At 40.4% G+C, this 24,202-nt stretch overlaps 1 protein-coding gene across 1 annotated transcript in view; it reads right to left on the minus strand.

Annotated features, from left to right (window-relative positions):
• The window catches only part of LOC124777431 (androgen-dependent TFPI-regulating protein-like), a 54,856-nt gene that overhangs the window by 19,147 nt on the left and 11,507 nt on the right, over positions 1 to 24,202 (minus strand). The gene's annotated exons all lie outside the window — the stretch shown is intronic.

A 24,202-nucleotide genomic window follows, 5' to 3' on the forward strand; every position in this document is an offset into this window, starting at 1 on the left:
GCAGTAATGACAGTTGAGGGGCATGGAAGGGAAGCAGTGGTTGGGAAGGGAGTGTATATTAACAAGCAGTAAAGGAAACAAAAGAAAAATTCAGAGTAGGTATTAAAATCCATGGAGAAGAAATAAAAACTTTGAGGTTTGCTGATGACATTGTACTTCTGTCAGAGACAGCAAAGGACTTGGAAAAGCAATTGAACGGAATGGAAAGTGTCTTGAAAGGAGGATATAAGATGAACAACAACAAAATCAAAACGAGGATGATGGAAAGAAGTCGAATTAAGTCGGGTGATGCTGAGGGTATTCGATTAGGAAATGAGACACTTAAAGTAGTAAAGGAGTTTTGCTATTTGGGGAGGAAAATAACTGATGATGGTCGAAGTAGAGCAGATATAAAATGTAGACTGTCAATGGCAAGGAAAGGGTTTCTGAAGAAGAGAAATTTGTTAACATCGAGTATAGATTTAAGTGTCAGGAAGTTGTTTCTGAAAGTATCTGTATGGAAGTGAAACTTGGACAATAAATAGTTTGGACAAGAAGAGAATAGAAGCTTTCAACATGTGGTGCTACAGAAGAATGCTGAAGATTAGATTAGATGGGTAGATCACATAACTAATGAGGAAATGTTGAATAGAATTGGGGAGAAGAGAAGTTTGTGGCACAGCCTGACGGGAAGAAGGGACCTGCTGGTAGGACATGTTTTGAGGTTTCAGGGGATCACAAATTAAGTTCAAAAATTGGTTCAAATGGCTCTGAGCGCTATGGGACTCAACATCTTAGGTCATAAGTCCCCTAGAACTTAGAACTACTTAAACCTAACTAACCTAAGGACATCACACACACCCATGCCCGAGGCAGGATTCGAACCTGCAACCGTAGCAGTCCCGCGGTTCCGCACGGCCACCGCGGCCGTCACAAATTAAGTATTGGAGGGCAGTGTGGAGGATAAAAGTCATAGAGGGAGACCAAGAGATGAATACACTAAGCAGATTCAGAAAGATGTAGGTTGCAGTAAGTACTGGGAGATGAAGAAGCTTGCACAGGATATAGTACCATGGAGAGCTGCATCAAACCAGTCTCAGGACTGAAGACCACAACAACAACAACATCCACTGCAGTTCAAAAGGAACAATGATGTACATAACTGCAATAACAGAAGAGAAAATGGTATTCATTAGAATGAATAATTTGTAATTTGTAAATGCAAACTGCATGGACTTCCTTTCTTATTTATGGAGTGGCAGTGTTGTATTTTGTGTTTGTGTCTAGTGAAATTACTGATACACACATCTAGGGTGACCAACATTTAAAAGAAAATAAGGGAGATACTTATATCCTTGACAAAAAATTAAGGAGATTAAGAGCATGACGAAATTGCACAAAAACCCAAAGCAGTAATTGTAAAAGGTAACTAATTACACATCACAAATACTTGCACATATTTTGTGACAGATTTTGCCTCAGTCAGTAGTTTTATATCATTTGTAACAAATTCAAAGAATTCACTTCATGAGTAAGGAAAATGCATGGCAACTTGCCATTCAGATTTGATCAGCTTTGTACTACACTCCTGGAAATGGAAAAAAGAACACATTGACACCGGTGTGTCAGACCCACCATACTTGCTCCGGACACTGCGAGAGGGCTGTACAAGCAATGATCACACGCATGGCACAGCGGACACACCAGAAACTGCGGTGTTGGCCGTCGAATGGCGCTAGCTGCGCAGCATTTGTGCACCGCCGCCGTCAGTGTCAGCCAGTTTGCCGTGGCATACGGAGCTCCATCGCAGTCTTTAACACTGGTAGCATGCCGCGACAGCGTGGACGTGAACCATATGTGCAGTTGACGGACTTTGAGCGAGGGCTTATAGTGGGCATGCGGGAGGCCGGGTGGACGTACCGCCGAATTGCTCAACACGTGGGGCGTGAGGTCTCCACAGTACATCGATGTTGTCGCCAGTGGTCGGCGGAAGGTGCACGTGCCCGTCGACCTGGGACCGGACCACAGCGACGCACGGATGCACGCCAAGACCGTAGGATCCTACGCAGTGCCGTAGGGGACCGCACCGCCACTTCCCAGCAAATTAGGGACACTGTTGCTCCTGGGGTATCGGCGAGGACCATTCGCAACTGTCTCCATGAAGCTGGGCTACAGTCCCGCACACCGTTATGCCATCTTCCGCTCATGCCCCAACATCGTGCAGCCCGCCTCCAGTGGTGTCGCGACAGACGTGAATGGAGGGACGAATGGAGACGTGTCGTCTTCAGCGATGAGAGTCGCTTCTGCCTTGGTGCCAATGATGGTCGTATGCGTGTTTGGCGCCGTGCAGGTGAGCGCCACAATCAGGACTGCATACGACCGAGGCACACAGGGCCAACACCCGGCATCATGGTGTGGGGAGCGATCTCCTACACTGGCCGTACACCACTGGTGATCGTCGAGGGGACACTGAATAGTGCACGGTACATCCAAACCGTCATCGAACCCATCGTTCTACCATTCCTAGACCGGCAAGGGAACTTGCTGTTCCAACAGGACAATGCACGTCTGCATGTATCCCGTGCCACCCAACGTGCTCTAGAAGGTGTAAGTCAACTACCCTGGCCAGCAAGATCTCCGGATCTGTCCCCCATTGAGCATGTTTGGGACTGGATGAAGCGTCGTCTCACGCGGTCTGCACGTCCAGCACGAACGCTGGTCCAACTGAGGCGCCAGGTGGAAATGGCATGGCAAGCCGTTCCACAGGACTACATCCAGCATCTCTACGATCGTCTCCATGGGAGAATAGCAGCCTGCATTGCTGCGAAAGGTGGATATACACTGTACTAGTGCCGACATTGTGCATGCTCTGTTGCCTGTGTCTATGTGCCTGTGGTTCTGTCAGTGTGATCATGTGATGTATCTGACCCCAGGAATGTGTCAATAAAGTTTCCCCTTCCTGGGACAATGAATTCACGGTGTTCTTATTTCAATTTCCAGGAGTGTATTTCTATTTCTCACATATGTCCACTTATTATTCATAAGAGAAAATACTCTCTCATTGTGAGAATTTCTTCCTGTTGTACTCATAATCTACCAACTTACTCAAGTTTTCAAATTTCACATTATTTGATTTCAAAATTGTAAAAACTTTTATCCATTTCTTGCTATCACTTCTCTCTAAAGAGGCAACATATTTAAGTGCATCATAAGAACTACAAAATTCCTCACGTAATTCATCATCATTGACACTATCCAGTTTGACACATTCCACAACTTCATATGTGTCATTGAATTCTCTTTTTCAGACATAGCAGAGTTAAACAATTTAAACTGTCATAAAATGTGTTAACTAAGTAAGAATTGAAATAATCATAGAATTCAGTGAAGTTCTTCTCACTAGTAGATGTCAAACTTGATAGAAAAACTGTAGCTAACAATTTATGAGTACCACTACCAAAAAATCTTTCTTCCTTTCTCTGTCTATCTTTACTAATTAGTAACTGTACAGCTTCATAGGATTCCATAATATCATAATCGGTATTCTCTAAATGCTTTGCTTTTTGAATGAAAACATTTCCTGTATTCACAAATGAATTAATAGAAGCCTGAACCATTGTGTCTACTTCTGTACTTTCATTGGAAAAACACTTTTTCAAAACTTTAGGACAGTCTGAATCATCTTTGCTTTTAAAATAGCTTTTTATAGGCTCCCAGGTTTTTAAACGGCTTTTTACAACAGGTGTGAGAGATAACCATGTCAGAGGATTTCAATGCATTCAACATGAACAAATTCAAAAAATGGTTTTAACATTTCCATTCATTTGACAGAACTGGAAAAATGACTACATGTTTTTTATACTAACACTTCAGCATCTACATATTGCGAACAATTGCATGCAAGTTTCATGGCATTATGAAGTTCATGTTTGAAACAACTGGCTTCGAGGATTTTTTCATTCTCATTACTTAACAGTTTTACGACTGAAGGATCATTGCCATAATTTATATTGGCACCAGCAACACAGTATGATGATATATTACTGACATTCAAATTATTTGATTTCAGGGAGTTTTTTTAACAACCTATGGACATCCATTGCAGTTTCATCTGCCTATTCTATAAAATCCAACAATTTGTTTTGAATTCCACTAAAGAGGTCAAAATATCATATTACAACTGGAAACATTTTCCTGTTTGTATGATAGGAGGCATCTGTTGCTAAGGAAAAAAATGTGCTACACTTTTTGAGGTCATTCAAAACTTCCAAAAAATTGTTCACACTTCTTGGGGCCAATACGTTCATTGTGATCATTTCAACCTTAGTTCGCCCATAGTTTATTTATTCCTTTTTGACACATTACAATTACTGCACACATTTTATGAAAGTTTGATTGCACAGTCCAAGCTCCTATGGCTTAGCTTGTGTTGTGCTGTGTGGTAGACTAGTGAAGATTCACCAACAATGGTTTTCACATTGTCGTTAGTTAGACATGTGAGGAGAGCTGAAGAAAGTAGTTATTTTGGATGAATTAGTGACATCATTTGCTTTGCTCTTGTGACCCACAAGCATATACAAGACGTTAACTCAGAAAATTGTCAATTTCTAATTACTATGTGCTGAACAGTAGGAAATATTTTATTTAGAATACACAGTAATAATTTATTACCTGAAGTATTCATGTGCTGTACACAATCTTGTCACCTTGAGCAATGCTAAGCTCATGTTTTCTGATAGATCAGCTTGCTTTACAAGCATTTGACCATGCTGGTCCAATCCAGGAATATAAAGTTTCCCACTTTGTAAGGTATGTACACATATACTTTGTTTTCTTTTTTGGTGGCGTTTTAGCTTTTTCCTTACTGCCCATCTCAAAATCTTGAACAATGATTCACAGTCAGCACTGGCACTGAAATGAAGTCATATCTTACCATCAAGAGTTGGTTGACCATTTTTAAGATAATCAATAGATATAATGTTGATACAAAACTACACTCCTGGAAATTGAAATAAGAACACCATGAATTCATTGTCCCAGGAAGGGGAAACTTTATTGACACATTCCTGGGGTCAGATACATCACATGATCACACTGACAGAACCACAGGCACATAGACACAGGCAACAGAGCATGCACAATGTCGGCACTAGTACAGTGTATATCCACCTTTCGCAGCAATGCAGGCTGCTATTCTCCCATGGAGACGATCGTAGAGATGCTGGATGTAGTCCTGTGGAACGGCTTGCCATGCCATTTCCACCTGGCGCCTCAGTTGGACCAGCGTTCGTGCTGGACGTGCAGACCGCGTGAGACGACGCTTCATCCAGTCCCAAACATGCTCAATGGGGGACAGATCCGGAGATCTTGCTGGGCAGGGTAGTTGACTTACACCTTCTAGAGCACATTGGGTGGCACGGGATACATGCGGACGTGCATTGTCCTGTTGGAACAGCAAGTTCCCTTGCCGGTCTAGGAATGGTAGAACGATGGGTTCGATGACGGTTTGGATGTACCGTGCACTATTCAGTGTCCCCTCGATGATCACCAGTGGTGTACGGCCAGTGTAGGAGATCACTCCCCACACCATGATGCCGGGTGTTGGCCCTGTGTGCCTCGGTCGTATGCAGTCCTGATTGTGGCGCTCACCTGCACGGCGCCAAACACGCATACGACCATCATTGGCACCAAGGCAAAAGCGACTCTCATCGCTGAAGATGACACGTCTCCATTCGTCCCTCCATTCACGCCTGTCGCGACACCACTGGAGGCGGGCTGCACGATGTTGGGGCGTGAGCGGAAGATGGCCTAACGGTGTGCAGGACCGTAGCCCAGCTTCATGGAGACGGTTGCGAATGGTCCTCGCCGATACCCCAGGAGCAACAGTGTCCCTAATTTGCTGGGAAGTGGCGGTGCGGTCCCCTACGGCACTGCGTAGGATCCTACGGTCTTGGCGTGCATCCGTGCGTCGCTGCGGTCCGGTCCCAGGTCGATGGGCACGTGCACCTTCCGCCGACCACTGGCGACAACATCGATGTACTGTGGAGACCTCACGCCCCACGTGTTGAGCAATTCGGCGGTACGTCCACCCGGCCTCCCGCATGCCCACTATATGCCCTCGCTCAAAGTCCGTCAACTGCACATACGGTTCACGTCCACGCTGTCGCGGCATGCTACCAGTGTTAAAGACTGCGATGGAGCTCCGTATGCCACGGCAAACTGGCTGACACTGACGGCGGCGGTGCACAAATGCTGCGCAGCTAGCGCCATTCGACGGCCAACACCATGGTTCCTGGTGTGTCCGCTGTGCCGTGCGTGTGATCATTGCTTGTACAGCCCTCTCGCAGTGTCCGGAGCAAGTATGGTGGGTCTGACACACCGGTGTCAATGTGTTCTTTTTTCCATTTCCAGGAGTGTAGTTGTCTCTGCTCTCCAACGTTTCAATGAATTCTGACCATGTGCGTAAAATTTGAATGCTTAAAAACATTTGTACATATGTTTTGAAAAATTAAAAACTGTAGAAAAACGCCCAATGAGCCTGAAAATGTGGGAGCTGGGAGATTATGAAAACATATGTACAAATACAGGAGATCCCAGGAAATGCAGGAGAGTTGGTCACCCTACATGTATGTGACCTTTCTTTTTATCTTTGTTATAGCCTTTTAAGGTCATTGATTTTCAATACCTCCTTGATGGAACATTCTTGTATGCTTTAATTTGTGAATGAGACATATCATCATCTATGCAGCTTACCTAACACATAACTGGTGATCAAGATTACAAACCTTTGTGCCTTCCTGCAAACCAGTATCTGCAACAAATGGTTAAATGTGTACTGAGACAATGGATGACTACAACAGTTTATTTTATGCCACCATCAACAAAACCAACAAACTTGAGAACGACACTGGGTTTTGGAACTTGCTGTCCCGTCTATTATGAATGTAAACCCTGTGCAGTGCAATGAAAACAGTGATAATTTTGCAATGAGTCCACAGTATTATGAACATTCCTGATGAAGTGGAATGTGATGTTAAGCCAGACTTAAAACCTCTGTTCATAATTTGAAATTCATCTGTTTTGTGAGAACATGTACTGAGAGCCTCTATAACAGAGCTGCAAATGCAAGCAAGATGGCCAGTTCTACACTACAATCCAGTGAATTTTCCTTCTAAAAGTGAGGGTGTGCTTATATCAGGCACAGGAAATTTAATGGTACTGGTAATCTCATCTACACTGCAGCTGCAGTTCAGAGGTCACCAGTAGGATCTACATTACACTCAAGTTACCTACAACAGTTTCCATGGCAGCATCAGTAGACCATCTGGCTAAACCTGACCAGTGCCTACTAAGTTGGGTTGTGCAGACATCACACCACAATGCCTGCTGAGCATTTCTAAGGAAATCTGAAGCTTATGTAACAGAGTGGAAACACTGGCTACACATGTGGCGTGCACAGCAGTAATGATGGGGCATCCATAGTGAACTCAAGGCCCAGTTCAACCACAGTATCACCACATCAAGAACTACAGCAATAAGGGAACAATGCCCTCAGCATATGCTGGTACCACAGCTGCATTTGCCAACATACTGTTATGTATACCCCATTGTGCAGTTACACAAACAGCAATCACAAAATGAGTCACGCATGACAGATCACACATCAGATACATAGTGCTGCCAGCACAATAACATGTTTACAGAATGTCAATGAACATTCGAAGGAAATGTGGTCCATGGTAGCAGTTAAGTGGCTGCAAACTATCCTCAACAGCCACCTCCACATGCATGTTCTATTCCATAAAAAGAATTTATATATAAGACAGGTGTACAGGCATGGTGTATCTCATACAAACTAGATATGATAACAGAATGCTGCCTGAAGCTACATAAAGGACAACAAACAGGGCCTTCAAACACAGCTGAGACCAGCTAATGACTCTGAACTCAACACCTATAGCCACCTTGGTTTCTCCAACCCTTTCACATGTTCATTTACAATCACTGATGTCACTGAATCTGTTTTGGATGCTGACTTTCCCACACACTTTTTGCTAACATTTGACCTGGAGAGAAGACACTTACTGAACACAATTGGCAACACGAAATATCCAGGATCAGAGGTCACCCTACTTATAGTGCATTAGAGAGAATTGAGAAGGTTTACACCTCTAACAGATATGTCATAGTTCCTTCAGGGTTTTTGTGCACATATACATGGCAACATGGACCTTCTCCATGATGATCAAATGCCATGATTTATAGGCTAAATTAGGCACTATGATGGTGAAGTGTGATCATGTAACACAAGGAAAAAATACTTATTTACAGCAAAACCCAGGACCTGAAAATAAAATTATCTGTCACGAATAGAGAATTAGTGACAGCCAAGGCTGAGATCACGTGGTTGATATGTGAAAATGCTTCTTCACAGTTGGCTGCCTGTGTATTAAAACTATTGAGTGAGTTACAGATACAGGCCCACTGCAGTGTTATCAAACACAATAAGGCACATCTCGTACACACATGCTCACACTACCTATCTCACTATATGAATGTAGAATTGCACCTGAAGTACTAATGGAGGCAAAGGCAATTTTTGAGGAGATGTTACAGACTGTGATCATTCATCAGTCCACCATCACATGGTCTCTGCTCCTGCATCTTTTCTGCAAGAAAGATGGCTTATGGAGGCTATGTGATGATTACCATGCATTAATTACACAAATGATTGCAGGCAGGACTTCACATGTACACTAGCTAGGTCAAAGGTCTTCAGCATCCTTGAGTGTCAAAAAGCATATAACCAAATACTAGCAGTGACTAGTGAAATCCCAAAGACTGTGGTGATCATGTCATTCAGTTTATTTGCATTTTCATTCATGCCTTTTGGCCTCAAAAATGCTGCACAGGTATGCTGATGTTTGGTGGATGAGGTATTCATAGGACTACTTATCTTCACACATATAAGTCACTTTTATGTATTTCTCTAATAAACAGCATGTGTGCAATGTGCATCATAGTTTGTTTAACAATGGAATACTTTTAAATGAGGACAAATGTGTCATTGGAAAGACTGAGGTGATTTTCCTTACCCATACCATTTTGGCTGATGGTATTCCCCACTGAGAGAAAAGACTGCAACAGTACAATCCCTGATGAAACTAGAAGGTTACCAGTAATTGAGATTCCTTCTTGGTATGGTAAACTGTAACAATAGGTGTACAGACACCTCTCACAGATGTGCTTGTGCACTGTAGCATCACAGTACAGCAACCTAAACTGGAGAAGGTGCTCTGCCATCTCTGGGCAAGCTTAAGCCATGCAGTACTTCTCATTGAACCTGTGTCTCGTTCTAGCGTGACTATAGTCATGGACTTGAGTTAGTCAACAATCAGCACAGCACTCCACCAATAGGTAGACAAACACTGACAACCACCCAATTCTTTCTCCAAAAGATCCCAGCCAGCCCAGAAAGAGTGGAGGGAACTTTTGCTAGTATATGAGTCAGTCAGAGACTTCCAACATCAAATTGGGGCTCATATACTGATATTTTTGCAGACCACAAGGCAATTACTTTCAGTTTTGAGAACTTTAGTAGCAAGTGCTCACCCAGACAGTTCCAACATGAGCCAGTTACACAACAAACATTCACTATGTAAAAGGTGCTGAGAATGTAGTGACTGACTACTTCTCTTGAATCTGTGGCATGGTGTGACTATAGATTACATAGAGCTCACTACAGAGGAGGCCCTGGATCCAAAGTTACAAAAGCTGTTGAAGAACCCATCTACAAGACAATATCTCAATCAGATTCCTGTACCAGATTCAAAGTTAAAAATGTGGGATGACATCTCCCAGAACAAACCACACCCACACGTTTCATAGAAATTCTGCAAGACAGTCTTCAACAGGATCCACAATCTATCCCATCCTGGTGGCCAACCATACAATTAAGCTGGTTACAGGCTGCTTTGTGTAGCCTTCTATGAAGGAGTGCACACATACATTGCCACATTTCTGCATCCCATGCCAATTGAGTAAAGTGAGCCATCATGTAAATGCTGACAGCAGTAAATTCCAGAATGTACCAGCTGGATTTGGCCACATTCACACTGACTTTATCAGCCCTCTTCCATCCTTGGATTGATGCAGGTAATTATTCCCAGCTGTAGACAGTTATACACAGTGGGCAGAGGTAAACCCCACTTACTGATATCTCACATGAAACAACTGCAAAAACATTATTTGTACAAGGGTTGTACATTTTGGGTATCCATTCCACATTACAGCTGATTCTGGCTGCCAGTTTGAATGCACCATGTTCCAGGAGCTAGCCAAATTGTATGACTTCCAATGTCATCATGCAACAAGCTACCACCTTGCTATAGCGGCAGTTATAAAAACAGGAACCTCAAGGTCATCTCACCATCCTACATCATTGCCTGTTAGTGATAATTTCAAATGTTAGTAATGTCTATTTTTAGACTAGAATATGATGGTGTACTTCCCAAAAGAAAATTCTTGCCAGCTGCTATGAAGAAAGGATTACAAGAAATTTTGAAGAAAAGTACATTTTACTTTAACCTGTGGAAAAAAAGAGGACCGCAGACATATTTGGCTGAAAATGAGATGTGAACATTCTCAAAGTATATACATGGATTTGATACATATTTTATCATGACAGTGTAAAAGTGTTCTGAATAAAAAATAAAATACTGTAGGAGGAGAGAAACTGTTCAAACTGTGTAATGAAAAATGTCATTGCTGCCAAACTGGTGTTCTGTTGGACCTCGTAGAAACTTCCAGCGAGAAAGTTGTTAAGAAAACTAAAAAATTTTGGCAATAACATGGGCATCATTACTGTATTGTGTCACATATGAATGCATTTTTTTTATGAGAGACTCTGTGCACAGCAGCATGCAAGAACCTTTATGCTGGTGCCAGGATTTCAGTTCCAACTGCTCACCTTAATAAAACTGAGACCCTCTGTCACTGCACCCATGTTGTCAATGAAGTCGAGCAAAGTATATATTTGCATGTGGTTTTGTAAAACCCAAGTTGTTTGAAGTGTACTACAAGACTACTGTCATCAGCACACACTACATACAGTTTACACAAAACTTCAGTTTTGAGGGTGCAGTGTCTCTGCATTCCATTACATATTTTTGTCCATCACTACACTTTCTGAATCAAAAACGAAGTGAGCTGAGCAGTGTTCAGTCATCTGCCAGCTATGGCTCACATTGGCACCAACAACACCTGTCGCATGGGTTCTGAGCCATCCTCAGTAAACACAGGTGGCTGGCAGAGGTGGTGAAGATTGCTAGCCTCACACATGGAGGTCGCCTTTGGTTTGGAACCTAGTGGAGGCTCTCAAGCAAAGGCTTCATTGACTCTGTGACAGGCCAAGGGCTGCAGATTTCTAAAACTGCATTATCATGTTGGGTTTGTAGAATTACCCTTAATAGTTCAGGGGTGCACCACACAAAGGAAGCACCTATTCGGGTAGCAGAGTACTTGTGGAGTGTTCAGTCGTGTACAAAAAGAGCGAGACCCCTCGCCTTTTCGTTATTCTGATCTGCATAGCTTTAAAGTTTGCTACACAGCATAAAAGGCAAGGTGACAAAGTGCTACCAACATACTACGCACAGGCATGAAATTGAAAAACTGTCTGAACTTTGTCAGACTGTTTTCAATCATGTGTAAGACTATATTAATGGTGATTAGTGTGTTAAACACAACATATAAATATAAGATATAAATGAAATAAGAAATGCTGATTAGTATGAGCTGTACTAATAAAACTGAATTTCAGCTTATCAAGATAACATAACTGTTTTAGTAAGACAAAGTACCCCAGATCATTACAAATTAGCAAAATATTATGCCCATTTAGCCGCAAAATGATCTGTTTCACCATTCAGACCAGTCATAATGGATTACTATTGCTGACCTACCATGGAAGTGTGCAAATTTAGCAATTCATGAAGATTCATAATGAAATTCAGTTAAAAATCATTCAGTGCCACACTTAAATCAGTTCAGTTATTGAGAGAAGCGGAAAAAGTGGGCAGTAACAAGAATGAAAATCTAAAAGATTTTCATATTTACATCCAGAGGGTGCCTGTACAGAATAAAGGTAGCAATGAAACCTATTGGGGGCGCAAGAAGTTTTTAAATTGCTTTATTGATAGTCTATCTGCCTCCATTGAGATTAGAACCGAAAACAAACCAGATCTCCCTTGCAGTAGCAAATACCTTTCACTATGCTAGCAGACAACCCAGGCAAACAGCCCTCTATTATTATGCCAGACATGAAGAAGCCAGCAATTTCACGATGAAAATGGCAAAAAGATCTGCAGTTTCTGTTGCATAGAGCTTTCTGGACTCAAAAACAAGAATTTTCTACCTTTGCGTCACTGCTTATGTGACAATCATTCGGGATGTTACCGAAATAACAAAATACTGTTATTAGCAAGTAAATTAAGTAGGATAATTCTGCACCACCCCAGGAAATAAACAGCTACATAGCTGCCAAACATATACTACAATGTTTTGAATTCTCCATTAGACTCACCACAGCCAGAAAACGTTCATTAGCCAAAGTGTTTCTTAAGCTAGCTTGCAATGGGAATGCTCACACTTCTAAAATGCGGTGGTATCTGGGATCTGAATTACCATGTGTAGAGGCAAATGGATTTTATTTCTGTTCCTGTAAATGTGATTTGGATCGAAAGCTTAGCTACGAGTAATATGCTGCTGTATCGATTGCAACTAGAGCATATCTAATAAAGACTAGGGGGAATTATTTATGTGGCCCCCATCTTCAGTCACTGTCATAGCTACTTTCGTTGTTAGGATTTTGTCACGTAAGTCGGTAAAAATGGAACCCTACTAGTCTCACTTTCTTGACAGTCCATCTATCTACCCAACCCTTAAAACCTGTTTACCTCAAGTACATGTAGACGTAATAAGTGAGAATGTATCGCACTTCCTGTGGTATATGATCCCTTGGTGGTGTAAAAAAGTGGGCTTCTACATCAACCCAATCTAAAGATATGGCCGTTTATGTAAAGAAAATTGACACGAAAAGTCAAAAAATGGCTCTAAGAACTATGTGACCAAACTGCTTAGGTCATCAGTCCCCTAGACCTAGAATTACTTAAATCTACCTAACCTAAGGACATCACACACATCCATGATCAAGGTAGGATTGCATCCTGTGACTGAAGCAGGCGCGCGGTTCGTGACTGAAGCACTGAGAACCACTTGGCCACCGCATCCGGCGAATCCCTTTTCACCTCATGTATAATGATAGTATATGCTGTCTGGTGAGGATAAAGTGTATTCACCAGAAACTCAGATCATTTATTCACAGAATGTTTATGAATCTACATTCAAATTTTCTTTGAAGTCATCTGAAATATCCACATATAAACACCCTAGGAACGTTGTATGCAATATCCACTTCTGAAGATGCTGGCAGTACCATAACAAGTAGTTATGAATTTATTGTTATTGGTCCATGCAAGACATTTTATTTCAGTATCAACTTAACGCACATAGGTGTTTGTCTATATCTGAAAATAATGAACAAATAGTAAATAAACAGCAAACAACTTCAATGTTCAAATCAAATGTAACTCACATGTTGCAATTACAACTTAATTTCATTGTTACATCTACATGACTACATCTACAGGATTTCTTTGCAATCCAGACTTACGTGTCGGGCATAGGGTTCATCGAACAAACTTCGGACTATTTCTCTACCATCCCACTCTTTAACAGCGTGCTGGAAAAAGGATCACTTAAATCTTTTCTTATGAGCCCTGAATTACATTATTACTATGATCATTTATTCCTGTGTAAGTTGCCGAGGAAATATGTTTTGGCACTCAGAACAGATGTTGGTGATTTAAATTTCATGAAAATATCTCACGACAATGAAAAACGCTTTTGTTTTCATGACTGTCACCCCAACTCGCATGTCAAATCTGGGACTCTCTCTCCCCTACTTCATGACATTACAAATCTTGTTCCTGTTCCTTGGACATTTTTGGCATGTACGGTCAATCACATCTGTCAAGGATACCATACCATGCAGGAATACTATAGCAGTGAACGGACAAATATAGTGTAGGCAGTGTTTTCAGTAGACCTGTTGCATATTCTTAGTGTGCAGCCAATACAACACAGTCTTTCATTTGCCTTCCCCACAAAAGTAAGTTGGTGATCGTTCCAGTTTAAGTTTTACTGGGTATTGAGATGAATTGATAGTATTTTGAGTTGCATTTTGTCATATGACCAAAAGTTAATTATTATTACTGGATGCAGCTTTCATCTTTAATGTATTCCCCATTCAACAGAATACGCTCCTCGTACACCACACATAACTGTTTCAAAGTATTAAATTGTTACTGGTGTTACCAAGTTGCAATGGTCATCTAAACTTGCCATTTTGAATCAAAGGAAAATATTATAGTGAAATATGGCAACTAAGAAATGGACTATCCAAATGAACAAACATTTCTTGTTCAAGTCATTGCAGTAGGTCTACTCCAGAGTAACATAAATTAGCAGCAAAGTCCATTAGTGGATCGTTGTCAGGAAAACCAGCCCTCATAAGGCAAACTGTCACTACAAGAATGAAAGTTTCCAAGCCTGTCAATGAGTAGTCAAGGAAAGTGGACACATTATGTCTACTGAATCGCAACGCATGCCACTTATAAGGGGACCGGCCAAGACCTTGATGAAACTACACTCAGCGAAAGAGGGGACAAAATAAGTGAACACGTGTCTCGGCTTATCTGCATACACTTGAGTGCTTCTGAGAAAATGACAGTCAAAGTTTTCAATGGACTGTTGCTATAGTGTAGATACGTTTTAGCGTGTAAGGATTCAATTGAAGCAGTGGCTCTGTGGCTACCGTAGCTGCTTCAGAACTTTGCGTTGCGAGTTCGAAACCTGGCTGTTCCTTTGTTTCCCCCATCACTCTCTGAATTATCTATGAAAGTAGCCACTGAGTTTCCACTTCAATTGCATTTTCAGGCGCAAAAGGTATCTACACTATAGCAACAGCGTGTTGATAACTTTGACCATCATTTTCTCAGAAACGGTCATGTCTGCAGATAAGCTGAAACACACGTTCACTTATTTTGTCCTCTCCTTCACTGAGCAAAGTTTCCAGACAATCAGCATATGGCACCTGGCGAGTTCCCTCGTTAGTCAAGCTGCTACTTACACCTGCCAAGAACTATGTATGCCTCAGAGTAAACTGTGCCACTTGGAAACATGGCAAGTGAGGATAAACACATTTTTCTTCTTATAAGGCAACCTTCTACAGCTAAAATTCACGGAGTGTTCTCCAGGTTGCCTCAGATATTTCAGAAATGTTTATTGCATTAGGCCTGCTGGATATTAATAATGTAAACATTTCATTTCATGTGATATTTATCAGGATAAGACATGACAAGAGCGGACCAGTCCCTTCTGAGAAGAATTACAGAGTCTAAGTTGCTCTACATTGTAACAACAAAGGTACGGGCTTGCAATCTCTCATTTATGCCATCAATTTCTGTGTTACACATACTTGGCCATTGTTTTGTGGTTGCAGTTGTGGAGGAGGCAGTCTGTTGAATCATTTAGTCAATGCTAAATGGCCCATCTGGCTGAGGCAGACAAGGGCGCTATAATAGCACTCCATGCAGAGGGATTTTCAAAGGGCTATATAGCAAGAACTATGGGTCTTCACAAGTTGACGGTAGCCAGGTGGATTAGACGAAAGGAAGAGGGTGGTAACCTGAATGGAAGCCTCATGGCCATCACTGTAAAACAACAGCAGCTCAGGATTAGCAGATACGCCGTTTCAGTGAGAACCATCCATTTGCCAACACACGACAAATTCAGCAGACTTTGGGTCTCAATGTTAGAAATAAGACCAACACTCATCATCTAAGGGAAGGTGGACTGAGAGCAAGAAGCCCTGCTGTGAAAGAGACATTGACTGTTTCCCACAGAGAAGCCCGCCTTGGTTTTGCTGCTGAAAATGCCAACAAACCTCCACAGTTTTGGAGGTGGGTGATTTGCACAGACAAAAAAGTTTTCTCTACGGCATCAACCAGACAAGTACTTGTTTACTGGCCAAAAGGTGTTAGGTATAATCCAAAATATATTTACAGTTGCCGAAGGATTGGCAGGGAGTCGGTATCAGTAAGGGCATGGATATCAGCTGAAGGGTGTGGGCTCCTGTGGGAAGTTGAAGGAAGACTTGATATGTGCAAATACATATCAGTTCTGGTGAACGTGATGTTGCATTCTGTGACAGCAAGATTTGGCAATGATCAGATCATGTTCCAACAAGATTGCTCTCCTATTCATATGGCATGTGTGGTCAAGAGGTGGTTTGACGACCATAATTACTGTAATGGAAAGGCACCTAAAGTAGCTGACATGAATCCCTTTGAGAATATTTGGGCAGAAATTGTCAGAGTAATACGGGAAAAGGGCCAGCCACCGTCAACTCGACGACAGCTTTCTGATGTGATTCATGACACTTGGAATGAGTTACTTGAATCTCCTAGTTATGTGGATAGAGTTGTGGGCTCAATGCCCAACAGACTTCAAGCCATTTTGGAAGCCAAAGGAGGTTACACGTGATACTAAGCAGCATCAGCAGAGGTGTTTTTTTTTCCACTCAGTCCTTAACCAATCAGTTGCAACAGATTTTTAATTTTTTAAATTTTTTTTTTACAAACATGTATTTTGAATAACTTAATTTGCTAAGAGAAGAAATACTCAACTTATATATTCCTGCAGTCTCAAAAAATACATGACACATGTGTATATGCAAGAAGGGTAAAAAGCAATTCAGCAAGTATGCAAAATATTCAGGAGAAGCTTGCCGATGAAGGCGTAATTGGAGAGCGAAGGTTGGGCTGGAAGGAGAGGTAAGGAGGCCCGAAAAAGAAGAGGAAAATCAAATATGCAATAGACTTCAAGTCGTTGTCGCAGCAGAGGGTGGTTGGTATATGCGATTTGGAGCAATAGTAGAAGAATAGTTTTATTTACTGATTTTTGAGGCATTATTTTGTGACGGCTAAACAGTACTGCTTCATGAGACCCACTATTTGTCCACATGTTGCTAAATTGTCAAATTGGAAGCCGAAGACCAAGTTACATACATTACGATGACAACAAATGTTTTCCAAGTGGACTGTTCACTGTAGGCATACAATGCATTTATTGTGTGTTACATACACAATATATAAACTGGCAATGTCACCAACACACAATACCACTAATCTATGAAACAACTGTAACAAAACAGGGCATCCTCAATGTCCATGTGATGGATAAGATGACTAATTCGCAACATAATTGTCAATGTAAGCAGCAATTTCTGTTGGAACATGCTTCCTGGACCAAATAACATACATTTCCTACATCTTCAGTGCAAATCATGTAGCAAATGTAATTTAAAGGAGATAAAAATATCGAGTGGATTTACTAACACAGTTATGAACCACTTAAGAACATAATTCGATGGTCACATAGTTTTCAACCATATTATACGGTGTAGCTGTTGTCCATTAGGCTAGCAGCAGGAAGAAACATTCGCTCAGCTGATGTGCTGAGATAGCTAGCACTGGCAAAGCTCACGCTTCGACGATGCCACAGCATCATCTGCCACCACCTCCTGAGAAACAAAATACCTCAAGTATAAGCCAATGTGTTGTATTCGCATATCTGTGACTATGACTTGGGGCTAAAGTGTAGTTATGGATAGTGGGATGCTCAGATTGCGAATCTAACACAATAAATCATGATAAAGGGAAATGAATTAGGTGTCCTTCATCTTCCGTAACATCAAATTCATTTTAGTTATTATATCTTAAATGAACTGCACAGAAAATCATTCACCAGAAGTAAATAACTTTTTATCAACGCCAGATGATATTAACAGCTTGCTGGCATGGGTTAGCCGTGCATTCAACAGTGTCATATTGCGGACTGCGCGACTGCTTGTGCCGTCAGTTCGAATCCTTCCCTGGGCCTGGATGTGTGTTAGGTTACGTATGTTTAAGTAGTTCTCGGTCTAGGGGACTGATGACCTAAGCAGTTTGGTCGCATAGTTCTTAGAGCTTTGACCTTTCGTATAAATTTTCTTTACATAAACGGCCGTATCTTTAGATTGCATTGACATAGGTTTTATTGCTACCTTTATTCTGTACAGGTGCCCTGTGGATGTAAATATGAAAATCTTGTAGAATTTCATACTTGTTACTGCCTACTTTTTCTACTTCTGTCAATAATTGAAATGAGTGGCACTGAATGATTTTTAACTGAATTTCATTATGAATCTTCATGCATTGCTAAATTTGCCAACTTCCATGATAGGTGAGCAAGGGTAATCAAGTATGACTGGTCTGAACGTTGACACAGACCATTTCGCGTCTAAATGTGCATAATATTTTGTTAATTCATAACGATCTGTGGTATTTCGTCTTATTAAAACAGTTATGTCATCTTGATAAGCTGAAATTCAGTTTTATTAGTACAGATCATACTAATTAGCATTTCCTCTTTCAATTATATCTTATAGTTATATGTTGTGTTTAGCACGCTAATCAGCATTAATATAGTCTTACACTTGATTGAAAACAGTCTGACATAGTTTGGATAGTTTTTCAATTTCGTGCCTGTGCATAGTATGTTGGTAGCACTTTGTTGCCTTGCCTGTTATGCTGTGTAGCAGACTTTAAAGCTGTGCAGATCAGCATAACGAAAAGTAGACCAGTCTCACTTGTTTTGTCCATGACTGTACATGAGTTTTTTTTTTAGGCCAGGCAGTAGTTTGAAATGCTTTGTTGAACACTTGCCAGTCAATATGCAGCAAGGGAAGTCAAACGGCGTTAAGAATAAAGACACTTTGACTGTCAAACCGTTATCAGTAACCTGTCAAATTATTCATAACAAAGTTCCTGGACTCACTGCCCTCCATGAAAGTTCTTGTGCTCATGTTATTCTTTGAGCTGAGAGCTGGCTGAAACCTGAAGTGGAAAGCTCTGGGATATTTAGCAATATATGTCTGAAAGAGAGATTAGAGCCCATAAGAGGGGAGTGTTCATTGCTCTATTGAGGTCAATGCGAAGCTATCTGAGTGCGTATAACAGATGTAGGTGAAACCAAGTTAATTGCTGTATGTTTTTACTGGCCACCCAATTCTGATGTGACACTTCTAAAGTCATTCAAAGAAAGTCAGTAGCACACAAATACTCAGATCATGCAATACTAGTAGGAGGCAACTTTAACCTACTGAGTATGGACCAGGATGTCTATGGATATAATGAGGGGAGGGGGGGTACAGTACAGAGAGACAGTCATGCAAAGTACTTTCGAACATGTTTTCTGAAAACTGTCTTGTGCAGCTAGCTCAGCAGCCCACACAGAATGGAAATGTCTTGGACCTTTTAGCTACAAATAGACCAGACCTCACTGACAATGTCAGTATAGAAACAGGGATTAGCAATCAGACATCATTATAACAACTATGGCTATGAAAGTAAGTCAGTCAAGAAGACTAGGAGAGTGTTTCTACTGGACAGAGAGAGAACTGATGTCATGGACATAGAGGAATTATGGGCAAAGTTGAAGCAGATTGTAAATTGTGGTCTGGAGATTTTTGTGCCTCTTAAGCGAATGAAGGATTGAAAGACTCACCATCATTTAGTAATGGTAAGCTAATACGGATGAGTAAGAAAACAGACCGTGTAATGTTCAGAAACAGCATATGTTGTGTCCTACTTAACACAGTCATGTTGTTTAAATATCTGGGTGTAATACTGCAGAGCAATTTGAAATGGAACAAGCATGTGTGAACTATGGTAGGGAAGGCGAATGGCGAACTTTTAGGAATTTTAGGAAAGTGCAGTTCATCTGTAAAGGAGACCACATATAGGATGCTGTGACCTATTCTCAAATACTGCTCAAGTGTTGGGATCTGTACTGGGTTGGATTAAAGAAAGACATCAAAACAGTTTGAGGCAGGCTGCTAGATTTGTTACCGGTAGGTTCTAACATCACATAAATGTTACAGGGGTGCTTCAGGAACTCAAATGGGCCGCCTAATGCCTGAGCCTAAATATTTTTTAGCAGAGTGACAGCTGGAGCCCTCCCATTTCTGGGAAATTGAGGAGGAAGGAAGAGCAGGGGTAAGATTGACACATCTGCGCAATGTGTTGTAAAATCTTATTCAAGAACACTTGTTATTCTACATGATAAATAATTAAGTAATGTGAGTACATATTCAGTCAACTTTGCACACATAAATGTTCATATTATTTAATAATACCCTTTTACTGACATTCTGCAGTCATACGCACATCTCAAAAGCAAAATGAGTAAACCTAAGCAACTGAAGAATTATTATGGAATGAAGTTAATGATTTATGATTTACACTTTAATAAAGCCAATAATGTTGAAGAATAGCACCTCTCCTGCAAATATACATCTCCTTAACACTGTCAACAGTGGTGTTAGTAATGACACACCCATTAGTCTCATTAATTTACTCTGCATTTGTGAATCACAACATAAAAATGTTCAAAACAAAGAAATCTCTGGCACAAGCTGCTGGTTAGAAACCACACACTTTTATACAAATGAATGAAATATGTTACCAGTATCGCAGCAGTATTTCACAAATCTCTTACTCACTCCACTGTAAAGTTCTTTACACTCAGGCACAAGGCGGTTGCAGTGGGGTAGAGTTAGTGACAAATATTCATGCCATGTGAAATTTAAAACCTGTATAATCAGAAGGTCATAATTACTATCAGAATTATGGGCCAATTTTTGTGTGGAATTGATTATTGGGGCTGATATCTTGCAAGCGTGCTTTCTCCTCCCATAGTGTGAGGTCAAGTTGGTGATGATTTGTTGTTAGTTCTGGCATCACTATCCAACACAGCAGAACTTACACAGTTAGTGCTGCAAGTAAAGTACCACTGCTCCAATATCTGTTGCTTACCAGATCCTCTCAAAAGCAATCATCATGTGCTTGTGCACAAAGAATTACACAGCTGTTTGCATGTAATGCTGCATATAGACTCAAACAGATTTGCCTCTCCAGCCACCATACCCTGTCCGTTTCTCGATGTTGTATAGAGAACACGTTCTGTATAATGTCTCCATTGCACATGTTGAAAATGCATGGATTTTTTCCTCAACCAACCCAGACACCTTGTTGACATCTCATGCTACAAACAATCCATTGGCTCATACTTCCCAGACCCTGAGCAACCCTGTGTCACCAGCCTGTGGATACACCTGTATCACAACTGACAGCTTTGCTACCACCATGGCATCTGACCCACACAAGAGCCAGTCATCTAAATATCAAGACATTCCAGGTAATCTGCACTATGGATGGTGAAATGGGAGGGGGGGGGGAGGGGGGGAGGTGGAATAGGGGACTGACAGTGATGCATTTTTTGTTTGTGGGAAGTGAAATTATTGATATGCACACATTACATCTCTGGCACAGATTTTTTTATCTTTGTTGTAACCTTATCAGTTCAGTGTCTTCTTGACCAAACATTCTTATAATTAATGAAAATTAATTCTGTAAGTTTAAAGAATACATATCATTATTTATGTGGCATACCTACCTAACCCACAATGGTATCAAGAATACATTTGCTCAGGTGGTATTTCAGTGTTACGTTTTGTATTACTTGAATAGAATAGAGTATTGTTTAGCATTCCTATCCTTATTTATAACTTTCTCCTACTATTGAGAACTTTACATGTATCAGCAAACATTTTGCAAAGAATTTTGAATCCTAAATGTTTAATTGCAAACTATTTTTATGCAAAAATTTATTGCTTAAGAAAGTATTTTGATTTATGCACAGACCCTAGACTATTACAGTTTTTGTTTCTGTCACAGTTTATTCTCTCGATATATCAGCCACTGATGGATTTGCTGTAGACAGTGCCACTCACTTTAGTCCTAGATGTTTTGTCAAGTTTATTGTCAGACTGAATAGTACCTAATAATGTCACAATAATTCTACAATATTACAAAAATTTCATTAAATATTTGTATTGCCGAAGAGATGGATCAGAAAAATAAAATTTTGGTAATGAAAACACTGATGTTCTCAAAGTAATGCAAATTTCGACATATGCATGTAAAACCATAACAGCTATAAAGAAAGCAAATTTGCATAGAGAAAGTCATGGTTTAATAGAATTGATTAAAACCTAATATTAATGGAACTTGTAAAACTATTTATGGAATCTGTGCAGAGGAAATTAATTCTTCAAAATCATACTAGTCATGGATTAGACTTACTTAACAACAAAGGAAGCAAACAAGAATAATAAACTATAAATCTTTCAGTCTTCTATCCATAACACATAAAATTATCCTCAACCCCACAAAAAACATAAGATTTTAATCATCAGACTTACTTCAAAGTGGTAATAGCACAGTAGACCACCTGCAAGTTGTGAACAAAACTGTAGGATAAAGCAATGTGTATGAATTACTTCTTTGTCTTGAATTCATAGATTGGGAAAAAATATGCTTGCCTAAGTATCAACAAAATGTTTACTAGAGCTCTCAAGAATATATGTCAGTGCTACAGTTTCTATCAGGCCTCACCAGAATAAATGAAAAATCAGAACAGAGAGCTCAACCCGGCAAAGAGATTTGTACCTCCAAAACTATTCTTGACAGTCCTAGAGGAAGTTTTAATTTTCTAAATTCGATAAAATGACCACCTCAACACATTTTTTATTTGACAATGATCTTTATGAACACACTGATGGTGATGCCAATGAGAAGCCCTCTGTCACCAGTAGTGGTCAATTTAAGAGAAGCTGGACTTGGCAAATTTTAAGCCTGATTTTTTGGAGACATTTTGCGAGACATCTGTGGTTTGTTTCCATGGTAGAACTTATTTATTTATTTGTCCATGAGACCTTGTTCGTACATAGACTGTATATAAGATGTTGGAGATCATTAAACAGAATACTGTTTCCATCATTTTAACATCATCAACCTCTTATGGTTACACTACTTATTACTGGTACATTATTTGTATTTGTTCAGTGGTTGCAATTTTTTCTATCCTTTCTGCAGATAAGACTGGTACATTATTATTCATACTGGTACATTACTATCTATCAAAATACTCTTTCAGACTGTAGAAGCAGTGATCAATTAGATACACCTTTACTGTGGCTTTGAACCCTGCTGTGTTGTTTACAGGTTGTATGTTATTTGGTAGTTTCCGGAATATCTTTTTTCCAAGGTTCAGAACTTCATTTTGGTAGAGCTCAGTTTTTGTATGGTGCATACAGAGATTCATTTTTTGCCTTATGTTGTGAGTGTGTACATCTTCATTTTTGAGGAAAGTTGGCAGATTTTCAATCGCATACTGCTGTATGAATAGTATGGTTTCAAACATATGAAGGCATAGTAGAGGGGGGATTTGCAGATTTCTGAAGAGTGGCTTGCAAGATTTCGTGTGTTTGGCACACCTTCAATGATTCCCATGATTCTTTTTTCAATTCTAAATACCTTGATGGTGTTTGGAGAAGCTCCCCAGAAAATGACTCCATACTTCACGATTGATTGCACAGTTGCATATTTCATATTTTAGGCAGTCTTTGCTACAGCAGGTTTCACGGATCCTCATCACATTACAAGATGTGTTCAATATTTTGCTGAGACTTTCAATATGAATTCCCCCCCTGATATTATCCTGGATCGAGAGCTTGAGAAACTTTGTCAGATCAGCTCCATTTACAGTTTTGTTTGACAACTGGATATTTATAGTTTGTGGAACCTTTTACTTGACATTATGGAAGTTGATTGCTACAGTTTTTCCTTCATTTATGATTAACTTATTGTATGTGAACCGTTCTGCTATGGTACCCATTGTCATTGTTATGTTTTCGTGTAGAAAATTTTCTGATTTTGGAGTAATGAGATATCTTGTGTTGACAACAAACTGGTAAGCATTTTGACACAGTATGTTTGCTTATTGGTCATTTACAGATAAGAGGAAAAGCCTGACCCAGTCATTAGGTGTGCCTCTGATGCCTAGTTGATTTAATTTCTATAGTAGTGCTTCATGATCTATGATATCAAATGCTTTTGACAAGTCAAGATGCACACCAGTGATATATTCACCACTGGCAACT

Source organism: Schistocerca piceifrons, chromosome 2, assembly GCF_021461385.2.
Source record: "Schistocerca piceifrons isolate TAMUIC-IGC-003096 chromosome 2, iqSchPice1.1, whole genome shotgun sequence".
NCBI classification, from domain to species: Eukaryota; Metazoa; Arthropoda; class Insecta; order Orthoptera; family Acrididae; genus Schistocerca; species Schistocerca piceifrons.